This window comes from Geospiza fortis, unplaced genomic scaffold, assembly GCF_000277835.1.
Source record: "Geospiza fortis unplaced genomic scaffold, GeoFor_1.0 scaffold54, whole genome shotgun sequence".
NCBI classification, from domain to species: Eukaryota; Metazoa; Chordata; class Aves; order Passeriformes; family Thraupidae; genus Geospiza; species Geospiza fortis.
The window spans coordinates 11,091,815-11,107,869 of NW_005054301.1; the positions used below are offsets into that span (position 1 = coordinate 11,091,815).

General features: G+C 34.7%; 1 long non-coding RNA gene across 1 annotated transcript in view; it reads left to right on the forward strand.

The window, feature by feature from the left end:
- Positions 1–7,254, forward strand: part of LOC115948972 — a 20,520-nt gene extending 13,266 nt beyond the window's left edge. The window contains exons 2-4 of the long non-coding RNA XR_004082689.1: positions 1,868–1,947; positions 2,706–2,880; positions 7,158–7,254. This is a non-coding gene — a long non-coding RNA (uncharacterized LOC115948972). The remainder of the gene's footprint in view (positions 1–1,867; positions 1,948–2,705; positions 2,881–7,157) is intronic.
- Positions 7,255–16,055: the final 8,801 nt, after the last annotated feature.

Genomic DNA, 16,055 nt, shown 5'->3' on the forward strand with positions numbered 1-16,055 from the left:
GGTTTTGGGCTAGCATCACTTGATTTAGGGCTTGGAAACCTACCTGAGACCATTTTCACACCTATTTACTATTTTGGCACTGAAAATATTTCCCTTTGATAATACATATAAAAGATAGCTAGCTCTAAAACAAATGGAGCAAAAATTCCCTATGCTTTCTTAATAATAAGTTGTTAGGACAGACATTATTGTTATACGAATGGATATTAGCTCTTGGACCTACTTTATGACATTCACCCTTCTATCTCTAAATTTCTTTTTTCTATTATAGCTTCTGACATTACAAGATAGGTAAAATTTTATATATAGGTAAAATTTTATATATAAAAATCACTGAATTAATCAGTGTTCATTACTATAAAAGGGAATGAAAAGGTTTATTGATCCCTGTATTAAAGAATAGCATGAAAAGAAGATGACTGAAAGTATGCCGAAATAATTTTTAATTAATTTTGAATCCTGACATTACAGCATATTTTTTTCTGAAATTTAAAACACTTCTGGAATAAATTGCTATCAGATCCTTCTCCTTTTTTTCTTTAGATTTCTGTGTGCTATCTTTTACCTGGCAGATGTGTTTGTATACACTCATAAATGAGGAACAGAAGAAATGACTTGAAGGAGGTGGATTTAAAGCTGCAATCAATTAATCTGTTGCTAGGGAACTGTCAGCTGCCCACTCACAAAATAGCAGTCAGCTGGCTGGAGTTAGGAACGTATAAAATGGAAATACAAAATGCTACGCTTCTCTCTGTTATTATTAATTTTTAAAAAAAAATTATTTTATTAATGCTGTTTTTATGAAGGAAAAAGGAAGGAAACTTTGATAACAAAGGTCAAAATGTCATACATATTTCACTCTTAGTTTAGATGCTTAATTAACTGACTGCAGGAGTTATGGTTTGTGTTTGGGTACTTTTATGTTTATCACTCTTAACTAATATGGAGTGGAGTCGTGCAGTATGTGGAAATATATTACAGAAGAGCATATTTGAGCACACCAGGTTAGCCTAATGTGGTCTGATGGGGAATACTTTGAAAATCCTGGGCATTTAATGGAATGTCAGTTAATTAAAGCTTGATGAATTTCAAAGAATGAGCTGTGGCTGGTAAAGATAAGTGATGACCCTGCTTGATACATATAGAAGCAGAAGATTTCATTTCACTCACTTAGAGCTCACTCAGGTGTGTGAGGGAAATCAGACTTGAAACAGAATTCCCCATCTAAAGTTCAAATGTGCTTTCTGACTCTGGCAAAGCATCTCTCACAGGCGTTTCAGCCTTGTTTTGCTTGTTCTGGAAGAGAAGGCCTCATTTTGAAAAGACTTTCATAGTATTTTTGAAACTTTTAGAGATATGTTAACATAGAACCTGATTTTTCTTACTAAGGATAGTTTCCATTTTAATTCTTTAAACATACTTTTTCTGTAATCTTTAGTGTTCATGGTTTTCAATATTAATGTTAAAGACTAAAGCAAAGCACCATTAAAAATTTTTCTATAACTGTTTGGTGCTTTCATGGTCATGTGAGGCAGAATACACTGATCCTCCCTGAGCAATGTTCTTGCATGGCTTCCACTGGCAGAGGATAGAAAGCTAGACCAAACTTTGAAACTTTCTATTAGTCTTACCATTTATGTATGTTCCTGCTTCCATTTCTACATATGTTGATGTATGGGAGAGGCAAAAAGTAGCAAAAGATACGACTGAGGACTTGGCTTTGGTCATTCAATCATCCAGCTACCTGGGCTCTCCTCCATATCAGCTGTAGGAAGCTCTGGTATTTAAAACTCTGTGTCTGCAATGTTAATGCTTAATTCACACTTATAAATTAGAAATCATAAATATTGTCATGTGTGTTTGGCAGGAATTAACCAACTTAAATGTGAACCACCAGCCTGTGAGCTCCGTGTACGCCTTATAAAATACATCTTTTGATGATTACCTGTAAGTACCTGTGATATACAGCACAAAATGGCTATATATAATTGTTTTCCACTATATATCAATAGGAGCTTTCAAAGTGAAAAGCAAAAAGAAATAATTTTGGGACATAACAGAACTGTCTATGCTTCTTAATTTTCTAAAAAGAAAGAGTTATCTCTGTCAAAGGAATAAAGATTGCATAATTTTGTTTATTTTTTATTATTTACTTGCTCTTTGTGGTGGTAGAACTCCATGTTGTGGAAGAAGCTGAAAAATATCTTCTCTAACTGATCACAGAGCTGAGACAAGCATTTCAGCATCAGTAATGGCTGATCACGACACCCCATAACTGTGTCTCCATTTCTGTTCATGTTTCACTCTGCTCTTGTCAAGATAGCGCTGCTGAAATCAGGTTCCTAAGAGCAGTAACACAATGTGGCACTGCTACTGCAGTGAAGATAAAAGGCAAGTGCACTCATCTTGTGGCCTCATGACTCTTGCATTGCTGGTGTGGTGCTCTGCATGTGATTTCTGGGCAGAGATAGGCACAAACCAGGGCAGAGAGTGCAGGAATGGCACTGTGGCTGCTCAACTCCATGGCAATGTGTGGCTTCACTGAGGAAGAAGGGAACAAATTTGTCACTGTGCCAGTGCAGATTGGACTCTGCATTTCTAAACTGCAACTGCATTTCTGAAAAACTTTATTTTACTTAAGGCTTTGAATGTTAAGTATTAATCGGTTTGTGCTCTATGTAACTGTCTGCTCTGCTTCTGCCCAGGTCGCTGAGAACCAGCTGAGATGAAGTATACTGACTGGGTATACCCACTATTGCAGAGTACAGAACAAGCAAGAATAAAGTTTTAACCTGGAAATTATTACTTATACAGTTTGTGGATCTTTGAAACAGTTGCAGTGTTGTAAATTTAATATGTCAGCTCAAGTCCACAGAACAGGTAAATTTGTGAAATTTCATGGTTAAATATTAATTTAATGTATTCATAATGTATTTAATATGCAGATTTATAAAGTCAGGATAGTGTGCAATTTAACTTTTAAAATTCATCTTAGAATAAGGGTTGCTGGAATGATGACCTCAGTATGGGTTTTTTTTTGTGCCATCTATCTATGGTTTGTACCTCTTGCAGCTAGGTTTTCATGAAATGTCATGAGATATGCAAATGACTAGTAATAACACTTTATTGATTTCTCTTATTCAGGTACTTTTTATTCTATGATTCAATTCCATGTAATAAAAATTTATCATAGGAAAAAAAAGATGCATATTAATCACAAGCTAATCTGAGTTTTATTTTATATTCTGGTAAGTATTTTTAATGAGAAATTTGGATGTTAGGTTCACATATTCACGGGAGCAAAGGTCTTTTAAGGTGTGACTAAGAGGAAGGCCACAAATATGAAGGATATTTTTTCTTTTGGTGCATGGATTATTGGAGTCAGATGAGAGATCAATTATGTTATGTTACAGATTGTCTTGGAAGGACTTTCGTTACTGAATATTAGAATGCTTGCATGTGAATCAGCCTCCTGCTGCAGACTTAACCTGCTCCTGGTACTGGGTGTATGCGAACCCTGTTAACAACAGGTCAGGGGAGGTGATTCTTCCCCTCAGGGTTGGTGGGATTGCAGATTAAGTGCTGTGCTCAGCAGTAGGCACAAATTGAAATACAGAAAATCCTGTTTTAATCTAAGAAACAACATTTTAATTCTGCAGGTAGTCAAAGACTTGAACAGTTTGATGAAAGAGGAGGTGGAGTCTGTCAACATCTCTAGAAGTATTTGAAAACTGACTGGCTGTGCTCCTGAGCAGAGAGCTGTAATTGATCCTGTTCTGAACAGGGAACTAAGACTAGATGATGTCCACTTCCAACCTCAGTGATTCTTTGGAAATAATTAAGATCACAACTGAGTTACTGATCATATAAAGAATCTTTTATTTTGGTTGGGTACCAAGGGAAATTTTAAATGCACCATCTTTTCCTATTCAGTTGAACTGAATTTTCATTGTCTCTGTTAAATGCAATTAATGCTGGGAGGCATTATGAAGAATTAGGATTTTCTGTAATTTTGGCTTTCTTTTCCAACATTGCACAGGTTGTAAGGCCAGTTCTCCCCAGATACATGAATAGCTGCGAGCACCAACTTCAGTGCTACAGGAAAATAACTTGTGTACCAAGGAGGCTAATATTAATGTTGAGAGGCATATTGGTGGAACCCTTATCTGCAGTGATGCTTGTGTAGTTGTTTTCCCACTTCTATCCCTTTTTTTTCCCCTAGGATTATTTTACTAGGATAGTGTATAAAATCTGACCTTTCTTTGCACATCAACGTTCCTCAATGAACTCAATTACTCTCACTACTATTAAAAATATTGGTGAAAGGTTATTAAGTGAAATATTGGTGAAAGGTTATTAAGTGACAGTTGCAGCAACCAGTTGGATGAAATAGGAAATTCAAAGGTGCTCAGGAAGCAGCTGCATCACAGCACTTTTAGAAAGACTGGAACTTCTATAATTCCCCAAGCTGCTACAAAATAACTTCTGAACAAAATAAATAAGAGCATTATTGAAAATCTGGGGATCTGCAAACTTTGAGGGCTACAGGGATTTCATGGTACCTGAATATGAATGCTGAATCACTTATGTATCTATTCAAAATCACTGACTTGGGAACTTACACAACATGATGGCAGGTAATTATCAATCACCCTCTACATCCAGTATAATGTACTGCATTTATTATTTTATGGCATTGCAGAGTAACTGACACTTTTAGCTCTATCAGCAAATTCTCAGTTGGTTGCAACATAAAAATATCAAGGTATCTGCAAATGAATTTTTTAATATTATATTGAATCTACAGTTCTGACAGAGAAAATTAAATATTAGTTTGGTTTTTTTTAAGTATAGGAGTAAGCACTGAACAAGTTTGTTTGAAGAATAGTTCAACTGATGAGTTGCTTTTTATAGATCTGAATACTTTCCACCCTCACTGCTGTAATGCTAATATTTGTGGGCAAGAGGTGTAATAAGACAGTTAATATTGTACATACTAAATGTACATACTAAATAACCACTGATGCTGTGTGTAATATGAGAGTTCTGTCAGTCTTTTTCAGTGCAAAAGCATTAGTTTGATCCTCTTCCTTCCTATCCATAGAATTTTCAAGAAAACTTGTGGGAACACAATTGTTTTTGAGAATATATTTTTCCTTTAAATTGGTCAGATGGGATAAAATTTGAATAAGATGAAGTTTAGAGCTGAAGATGGAAAGAGACACTATGATCTCAAAATGCCTTTTTTTTTTCTTTTTTGGAAACAGAGTAAAATAAGCATTTTCTGACAGTGTATCCATAGTTGTCTTCTGTGTAGCAATTTTAGTGTTGAGGTATGTACAGTTTTAAAATTACAAAATAGCATTATTAGACTGAAATTCTTGAACTGCAAAACACTAAATTCTATTTTCTCTGAAGTATTATGCTGTGCTTTTCATGACTAGCAAAAGCCTCACATGTCTAAAGGAGACAGCCAAACCCAAACCAGTAGTGACAATTATTTTGGCCCCTGTGTTTAAAAGAGAACAGAAATTAAACTTCTGAGTGAAAGGAAAAATAATTTACAAAATACTCAACTCCTTAAGATTTCATCTGAGAAATGGTTACTAAAAACTCCAGTTCTGAAAGTGGGCAGCTGATAAATAAATTTGTGTGTTTGGTATTTGAGTAATTTATCTGGATTACTGTGTTGACTGATGAAATAGTAAAAAATATCCCAGCACCCCAAACTACAGAAAAGTCTCCTGAAATGGTGAACAAAAAAATACCAGCTTAAAGTTTTGTTGTTTACTAGTACCTGGCAATTTAATACCTAAACCATTAAAATTAAAAAAAAGTCAGGAAAAGACAAGTAAGACAGGTAGATGCATTTTCTTCTCCCTTGTTAAGAAAGCGTGTTGCTGAAAGGACATGTGATAATTATAAACATTTCCAGTGTTCATTGTTTGAAAAATGTGGCAAAAAAACTTTGAACAAGGTACATTTTTTGTGTTCTAATGTGCCTCCAGGGTGTCCCAAATTATGTTTTTGATCTTTAATGTCTGTGTAGTGTCCATGAAGAGCCCACATAGGTGTATAGGAAACCAAAATAAATTGAATATTTTTGAATATGATGAAATAAAAAGAAAGTTCTCTGAAAACTATTTCTAATCCTTAAATGAACACTGGATGAAAAACTGGGGCACACAGTTTAGCACTGGCAGGGATGGTGAGCTGGGACGTTAAATAAGGTTTGTCTTCAGCATAATGCAGTTGTTCTTATTGAGCATTGTTCAAATGATGTATTTTTTCCTCTGCTTGTAGTCAGTCTTTCTTCAGAATCTGGAACAGTTTTGTTTAGAAATCACCTCAATCTTCATCTAAGTTTGTAAGCTACTGTTCTCAAACATACTATTTAACAAAGGGTACATTTTTAGTGGCAGTTGCTAAAATTAGTTTTGATAACACATTTGCACTTAAATAATTCCAGGGACTTCAGCTGTGAACTGTACTGATTGTCTCTGTGCAAATATACTTCAGAATTTGGACTTTTCATTAAATATAGAAAAATAAATGAACTATTCACCTTACCTATTATTTAAGGAAAAGTGGCAAGGTTTAGGATTTTTTAAAGAAAAATTAAAAGGTTGAATACTAGCATATTCAATAGATAGTACAAATTTGAGATCAAGTAAAAGAAGTTAAATATCATATATTGCTAATTTTTTTACATTGAATACATCAGTAACTATAAGTTCTACTGTGAAACTACAGTAGAGCAGAAGAATGTGTGTGTCTTGTCACAACTAAAAATGGGTTTAAATATAGAAAATAAATAAAACCTACTGAATATGTGAAGGTTATATTAGTATTCCATGATAGTTTGTCTTGCTATAATGCATGATTATATGTTGAAGAAAAGATATTTTAAATGTATTAATTGAAAAATATATACAGTTGTAACTATTCTTTCTCTTTAATGTTTTCTGTGAAGAGCAATGAAAATGTAAGACAGGGCAATTTAGTATAATTTCAGTGTATTTGCATCTTGCATCATCATTATGTTGCCTTGTCACTACTAAGAATTTTATTATGCTGACCCATTTATTATTGCTCATGCATACATCTTGTACCTTTATGAGTTCATCAGTATGAGAAAACTCTTCTGTGTATTCCAGGACAAATGTGTTCATATGCTTCATGCTTGATAAGAGAAATGTCAGACCTGACAAACTTCGAGGCAGCTGATTATTATCTTGAGCTTCCAGATCGCCTAGACTCCTGCTTGTCTTCACCTTGGCTGATGAGGACACCAAGCATGACCAACCCGTCCGGGATCTGATCCTCTCTCACAGTTGTGGTTAATGGTATTCCCCAGTTCAGGGGCTCTCCCAAATCTGCATGTTCTCTCTCCCCCTTCCCCTCTCCCTTCCTGCTGTGATGGCACAGAGGTGAGAATTGGAGGCAAAAACCATGAAGAACTCAAGTCGAGATAAGAACAAATTACTGGCAACAGCAACGAGATAAGAGAACAAATAGAATAACAAAAGTGTACAAGAAAAGTGATTCACATACAAAAATGCTCAGCACATTCTGGGATGCCAGGACAAAGAACAATATGGGATGGCTCCCACACTTCGCCCCATTTATTCAACCAGAAGGAACAATTTTGGAAGGAAGAGACAGAGATTCCCTTTCTGCCAACACAGGCAATGACTTGAGGTGGTATTGAATAATATTGGGGTCTCAGCTACTGCAAAAAATTAACCCTGTCCTGGCTGGAATCAGTACAGACAAAAAGGCAAAATCATAGTTTCTCATGCAAAGCTTATGAAATGTGTGCATGTGCTAAGGTCCATTTCATTGCCTCCTTGCTTCAGGGAGGGTATGCCACTGCTTCTGCCTTTGAGGAATAAGAATTACAGCTGTCAGTCCTGACTGAGGTGAAAAATTATCCTTGCCAAGAAATAAAATTCTCAAAATGCTTCACATCTTTCCTAGAATCTGAAAGACTTTTTTGAGCAGTTGAACTGTTTCTGTATTAGTAGCAGGTACTGCATAATGAATTATTAAAACTTGATGCTGGATGAATTCATCCACATCACAACTTTAACAAATTTTCAGTGTTAGTAGTTGCAGTAATGATGGAATCTAGCAATTACAGAGCTTCCACTTTGAAAATGATAGCAAAGATGCCTGTGGTTTTTCCAAATGTACAATCACACTGTTATGCGTCTTTTAATGACAGCAGAACATTAACCAGCCTGCTTCAACAAACTGCAGTCCCTCTTTGGCTGATGGACACAAAAAAGGCAGAAAAAAGCCTATTATGTGTAATCTACTCTATTTTTAATGGAAAAATTTCCTACACCACCTACAAGAAAAGAACCTCAACCGCAATGGGTGTTTTTAGTAAGGGATTATTTGTAAATTATTCCACTCCTCCCCTTCCCCCAAGTAACTATTGAGCGAGAATTATATATTCTTGGAATGTAAAGTGGCAGGAATGTAATATGGTAAGGCTAGCTGAGCTCTACAGACATGATGGACACTTGAAGTGTCCATGAAGTGACATGGCAACTCTTGAATGATGGTGTGTGTGTAATTAAGAGTTATCTGTGGGGGTATTACAATGGATGCTGTGCACAATTACACATGGGCATGATGCACTGATGCTTCTCACTTCCTGAACACAAATGGGTAAAATATGATATTTGAGCCTTATGTTTCCTAATAGGACATGAAGGCATATTAGTTTCTTGTATCTGTTGCAACATTTTCTTGCAAGTTAGTGCTCAAGAGTATGCTAACACTGGGGCAGTTATAAGAATTTCTCACACTGGAAACTGATGGCTTATTCCAAAGCATTGATTACCAGAACTGTTGTTCTTGGCTATGAACCCAAAGAGAAGAGGAGGAATAAAAGTAATTAAATCATAACTGGAGACATTTAAAAAGTGCTGGAGAAAAAGAGTCATCTTTATAATCTGCCTGTCAAATGTGAAGGAATGCAGTTTCCAGTATAAAGCCTAGAGATAAAGAAATAGAAGTATAAATGAAAAAAAAATTTTACTGGTAGCACCTGAGGTTAAAGGGTGTTTGGTACATGTACTTGATTATTTACATTTGTTTATTACAGTATTTTAAATTAGGATAAGAGATGAAACACTGACCAGCGAAATCCCCCAAAATTTTGGGATTATGGCAGAGACACATTTCCCATTATAATGGAGAAATGTTTCTGGCTCTATTAACTTATAAAATACATTAAAAAGTGCACTCCTGAGAACTTTTAATATGAAGTTTGTAGGCATGCTTACAAAAAAGCATAATTATACCATCACTAACAAATCCATTGCAGTTACGTATGTGTCCTTTCAATAAATATAATACAGACCTCCCATGTAACTTAATACATGCATGACTTGAAGAGCTGAAGTATGACAGTCCTTGTAATACAGAAATTATTCCCACTGGCTACAGGTGGCTGCATAAAATGCATTTCACACAGAGGAGGTTTGCATACAGACCTTAAATGACCAAAACACCCATGTGGATTCCTTCTTCAGGTAAGGCAGCTGTTCACATCTCATCTACCATGGCCCTTATAGCTGTTCATAGAAGGGGGATATTATACACACTCATGTTTCACTTTTTATATAAGTAACCCCCCCAAAAAGAGTACCACTGAATCATACTTGGCAGAACTTTCCACATGCTCCTCTGTTGCTCTGGCTAGCCAAAGGTTGTGTAGATTGGGGTTAGAGCTGCAGGGGTGTGGAGGAAGGGATTATTTTGGTTTGGCCAGAGTTCTGTTATGAAAGCCTTTAACCAACAGAAATAGAAATAGGCAAAACATAACACAAGTAGCTCTGACAGTGCAACTGACTGCTAGGATTCATTGTTCTAATTAGATAGAAATATGTAAACTTGGATGATAAAACAGGCATATACATTTCTACAAACAGGAATTTAAGAAAGATTATAATGAAATGTTAAGGCTCAGTTTTAATTTAGTTTCTACTGTAAGGCAAGACACATTTATTTTTATTCACTAATGCAAACTACACACAAGACCAAAATGAAAATATTATTACAAAAAAAAAGTTTTTTGAAGTGTTGGAACCAATTTTACTTTGGAAATTCTTGGGAATTTTTTTAGGGAAGCAGCTAGTTAATTGTTTACAACTTCTCTCTAGATGTATGCTGAAGTTCATACATTAATGGGTCACATATACTTTGAGATTGTCCAATAAAATAAATTAATTCTGTGCATGGAACATTATAAACTGTGGTTTTAATTGAAATTTCAATGGAAAAGGAGAAAATGGAAAACTGCTCTGACTTACACGGGTTTATTCTTTCAATACCATTAGAAAGTCTCTCTCAAAAAAAAAAAATTAAATAGCTGAGGTCCCTTATCCCTAAATTTTCTGAGAAGCGGTGCAATTTCATTATTCTGAGGGTTGAGTGACTAAATCCAATTCAACTCCAAGAAATTAACTCTGCTACATTGATTTATCATCATCTCTGTCTATTAGTCAATTCTAAACCCCTAGACCTTGTGACAAATAAAGTATTCCAGTAAGTGCAGCATTTTAAATTCCATTAAATTGCATTCTACTTTTTAAACTCAATTATCATGAAATCAATTGTAAGAATTCTTCCTACTAAAAAGTATGAAGAAAATCATGTAAGTTCTAACTTACAGCAAATGCTAGAGTTTTATGCTGGTTTATGATTTATGGTATTTTGCTTCATTTACTTAAACCAAAGTGAAAGATTCTTAAGGTGAAAGATTCTAAGCATAGCATGTATTGAAATGAACAGATTTAGAAACAGTTTCCATTGTAATTTAAACAGTTAGCCTTGTAAAACATATGAGGCTTTCCAGTGCTTGAGAAATACAAACTATGGGAGAAATAGCATGGTGCAAGAGAAGCCTGTAAAATCTTACTTGGTAGTCTGTGGCTGAAGAGAGAATTTCAGAAAGGAGCTCTGGAAACTGAGGAACTAGTTTCTAGCAGAATTTTTTGGGTGTATTTTCTTATGCAAGATTCTACAAAGCATGTGGTGGGTAGTTAATGTTTAACCCTTATTGAAGTCTCCCACAGAAAAATGGTATTCCATGGGAACCTCTGATGGTTTTTTCATGATGAAGCAATTTCTTTGCCATTCTCTAGGACACTGGAAAATTCACTGTTTTTCAGTATTTTTTAAAATTATTCTAATACCTTAATTTATTAGGTTTTTAAAACATCTGAGTATGTGATTATGGATTTATCTCAAAGTCACCAGTAAGCAGCTACTTATTTTAGTCTTGGTGGTTTTAATTGATTTTAATGTAAATTAGCCGTCAAAAGTTCTTTGAAGATCTGGAAGTAAATGACTTGTTTCTAATTCTGCAAAGACTAGAGTGAAGTAATCTGTCTGTATACACCAGTCTGGTAATTAAATGTTTCTAGGGATCCAGTCTGTAGTAATTAAAGATTTGACTATAAAGTTCTGGAGCATTTGGTCAAGAATTCATGCAGGATATTGGTAGTGAAACTAAGAAGATAATTCTTGATACAGTTCATCCTTTCATCTTCCAGAATAACCAAAAATTCTCCCACTTCTCCTACAGGCTGTTCATTCTTTGTTGTTAAACTACTTACACTCCAGGTATTGGTATTTGAACTGGGATGAACAAAACATTCAAAGAAAAATTTTTCTCTACATTCAGAACACCCATTTTTCACGGAAATTTACAGAATACAGACTAAAATTTACAAGTTTCGTTAAAAAAATGAATGTGCTTAAGCTACTATGTAAAGAAGAGTCAGAAACAATAGTGTTTTCAACAATGTATACCTTTCAGTCTGGTAAACTGGATACTTAGGTTATTTCATCCCTTTATAAAACTGAATTGGGAGTAAGCTGCACCTGGCAGCTCATCAGTGATCTTCATCTTCCTCTTGCTTCACAAGATTTGTTGCCTTACTAAATTACTTTTAACAAAAATAGTTTTTATTAATTCCTCGCATAGAACGAGATAGTTAGTTAACGAAATTTGTTCTAGATTTCTTTAAATTTAAATTGGAATTTTGTCTAGCAAGCTTTTCTTTCTTAAAGCAGTACAGGTTCAGAAAATACTTGTCAAGTCAATGAACTCAGACAGCTGTCAATAATGAATCTTTGCATAAACTTCTTGAGCTTCCCTGACTCCCAGATCACTTTAGGAAAAATTAAGCATTTGCTTCCACAGACTGTTACAGAATCCCACTGGTCTCATGTATAGCCATCAATTTTCTCAAGGTTCCTTTATACATTTTCTCATGGACACCTTATACAAATTTTGTCCAAAACATAATTTGGTTTAAATAACATCTTTTCAACCAGTTACTCTTTGCAATACAAATGAAAATGAATTTGTTCAACTTCACCAATGAGCATTGATTTGAAAAAGTGAAAAAAATAAAAAGTGACAAATACATTCTAGTTAAGCATTCTGGACACATACTTTTATGAAAACAGGGTCACAGTGATGAACACTTCTTGACACCAAGTCCAGAATTTTAAATCTTTGAAAACTCAAAATCAGGAGATCAGAGAGAACCTTTGGAGTTTGATGCTGGTTCTGTGCTGCCCTGATTGAAGGGACCCTGGAAATGCTAATGGAGGCACCTGTCCAGGGGAGGATGCTGGCCAGAGCAGCTGTTGTTAACACTTCTGACAGATGCCTGTGCTAAGCAGAAGCCCCTTGCAGGGAGCACAGGAGATAAGATAAACAGTCTTGTGGGTTGTAAAGGAAATGAGAGAAATAAGTGAAATGTTGAACTGACTTGGAAGCTTTAACTTAGATTCTCAAACAAAAAAATGCTTGTATATTGTGTCTTTTTTTTTGTGTTTTTTTTTTTTTGTTTGCATTCATCTCTATATACCTTTTGTTTTTGATGATATTTCTGCTTCTCTTAAGTCTCCCCGAGGAAATATGGCCATATAATAACATATTCCACAGTAAAATATACTACCATCTTAAATGATGAGATCATTAAAAATCACTCAGCACTCCTGAACCTTATCTGCTCAGCAGCTTTTTGCCTTCTGAAATAACAGTGGTTTGTGGACAGTGGTACTTTTCACTCCTAGTGATAAAGAAAGCAAGTACTTGTGCTGAAAATGTGCATGGTGACCAAAAGGTGAAAAACACCATCTGTGACCTAAACTGCATCTGTTCATTGGCCACTGAAAGAGGAGGGTGGTTTTGATTTACTAGCCAGACAGCTTTCTCAATTTTCTTGTCAAGAAATATCTTTAAACTGCAATACAGTTATGACAGCTTGGATAACAGCATTTAGCTATACTCTAGCAGCTTTTAGATTTTACATGCTATATGCCTAGACCTGTCAGAGGGACCTGTGTCAGACACAACACTTCTAAAAAAATTTTAATCTTTTTCTTGCACTTATTGAATGTGAATTCTCCCAGTCACTTGGTCTGAATTTTAGAATTTTTACCCCACAGATGTGGACTTAATGATAATTTAAATATTAATAGAGACGAGCCACTAGGTCTTCATTATTATTTAAAAAAGTTGAAAAGGAATATTCCTCATGCAATAAATATATTGCCAACATGTAGGTATTGCTAGACATTGAAAGATAGATAAGCAGCTTGTTTTCTGTAGTTGTGGAGGTTTATTTCCTGTGGGTTTCTTCTGTGTGTGGTTTTTTTTTTTATATAAGTTTAGTGTTTTTTAATAACAACACCCATTAGCTAATAGCTCTTAAAATAGTGAGTTAAGAAATAAACAATGGTACCTGTTTGTCTTAATGAACATGAGGTCTTCATGTGATTTTACTTGTAACACCCAGATTGCAGATGGTTAATTATGTTTTTTAATCAAATGGGATCAATTTTAATAGAATACCCAATGTTCTTTAAATGCTATGAGCTGTCAAATAAACTTCTGTTTACATTCTTGTCATATTTTCTGATATACTTGTACAAAGAACAATTCAGTTAGCCCAGACTCTGTTTCTATTTCTTGATTAATATTGTTCTTCATGCCTTTTGTGAAGTTAAGCTTGTTGGCAGAAGCATAGGGATGTCAACAACAGTGACTTATCACTGTCTTTCTGCTTCCTTTTTTTTTTTCTACTGCTGTCTATAAGTGTCATGATAGGTGTTGACTGAGTTTGCAATGCTTCTATAAACCACATTTTCCATTGATGGAAGCACCTTTTTTTAGCCTAAATGTCTGTTAACTTTGTGTGGCCGTACAAAGTAAAGATTGCCATGTATGTGTGCTCAGTAATTTATTATAAAAGAAATATATATCAAGGAAATAAATATTTTTTAAAATATCACATCATGAGCTGCTCCTGTACAACTCTGCTCTATACTTTATTTTCTATAGTCTTTTGATTAAGGCCAGAATTTATCACACCTGTAACAAGCAGGCCAGAACTGAGGCTTGTCATCTAAATTCTCTTCCATAATCAAATCTGAAGAATAGTTTGTTCTTCCCATCGTTAGGTAAATGTTCAAGCCTTGGTGAGATAAATTATCTTCCAAAGACATTGTAGAGTTGCAATGTCATCTCTATTTTCATTAATCTTACCCATTATTATACAAATGAAATTTATTGTTCAAGAAAACTTGTATGTTTTACCTCAACTATGAACTTACATGCCACTCTTATGTACCTTTCAGACTTTGAAAAGTTCAAAGATTAAAATAGTGTCTCTTTAGAGGTTTTACATGGCATTGCTTGCTACAATAAAAGTTGAAGGTTTCCTTTAAAAGCTTTGGAAAAAATGTTTTTCCTCAGTGCCTAGGAATGAGCTTAACTTATTATTACTTACTTGTTTATTATTTTATTATTACTTATTACTTTTATGATAAGGTATACCTTTGATCAATGTGATAGTCCCCAAACCCCTTGCTGGAAGAGGCAGTGGTGCTGGTTGCTGTTCATGACTTTGTCTATCTCGTCATACACCCCTTGTTATCTCCTCCCATATCTAAGGACACTTAGTCTGTGCAGCTGCTTTTCTTACAGAAGCTTCCATTCTGACTCTCTCTATTGGGACTAGACTCATAATGGTTAAAGTAGGAGTGAGTTATAGCTTAGTAACATGACCACGTTTCATTTTGTTGCAAATTTTGGTATTTTTTAAATCTTAATATATGATAATTTTCTGATCACTGTTGTGCATGGAACTGTTGCTTTAGTAGTCTTGTCAGTTACTACTGTGAAATCAGATATCTAAGTGATGGCATCTCTTTTTGCATAGAATTCAGATTGTTTTATAACAATTTTAAATTTACCTGCATTGAATTTCATCTACTATTTAGCACCCATTCACCCTCTGCAGTTGTTTACATTTGACCTTTCTCTTATCTGTCTTGAATAACTTCAACAATATTTGTTCTTACTTGATAGTTCATCCCTTGTTTAGAGAACTGATTAAAGAGCTGAACAACCAATTACCAATTTTTAACTTTCTTATTCTGTGTGGGTCACAGTAGGTAACTGTTTCTTTCTGCTGTACTTCTAGACAGTTTTTAGTTTATGCTTTCTTAAGTAAAATGTTTTTTTATTTTTTTCAGTATTTTAAGATCTATCTCAGATTCCTGTGCTAGCAATAGTGATATAAAAGTTATCTGTGCTAGGCTACGTGATGCCTAGTCAAATCGATTTTGGAGGAAGGTTGAACAATTTGAATGATACTGTTGGGGAAATTCCACTTGTAGTGGAAATCTTTCAGTGGGGAATCAATATCTGAGTTTACTTTGCAAAGAACATTACAGATATAGTCTATAATTCTCTCTTGTTCATACAGTCAGTCTTCTGAGTTCCTTATTATCAACCACTTCCATGTGTCCTCTTTTTATTATGAAGGCAAGTCAGTTTATGACTTCAATGAAAAAAACACTAAAAACACAAAAATCAACCATATAGTAATTTTGAGATGTCAGAAGGTGAATTGGTAACATTTAATACTTTTGGAGTCATTGTCATCAATGAGTAAAAAGTTAAAAAAATATATAATTTCTTCATGTAGAGAAGGAACCCAGAACAAAGAGGT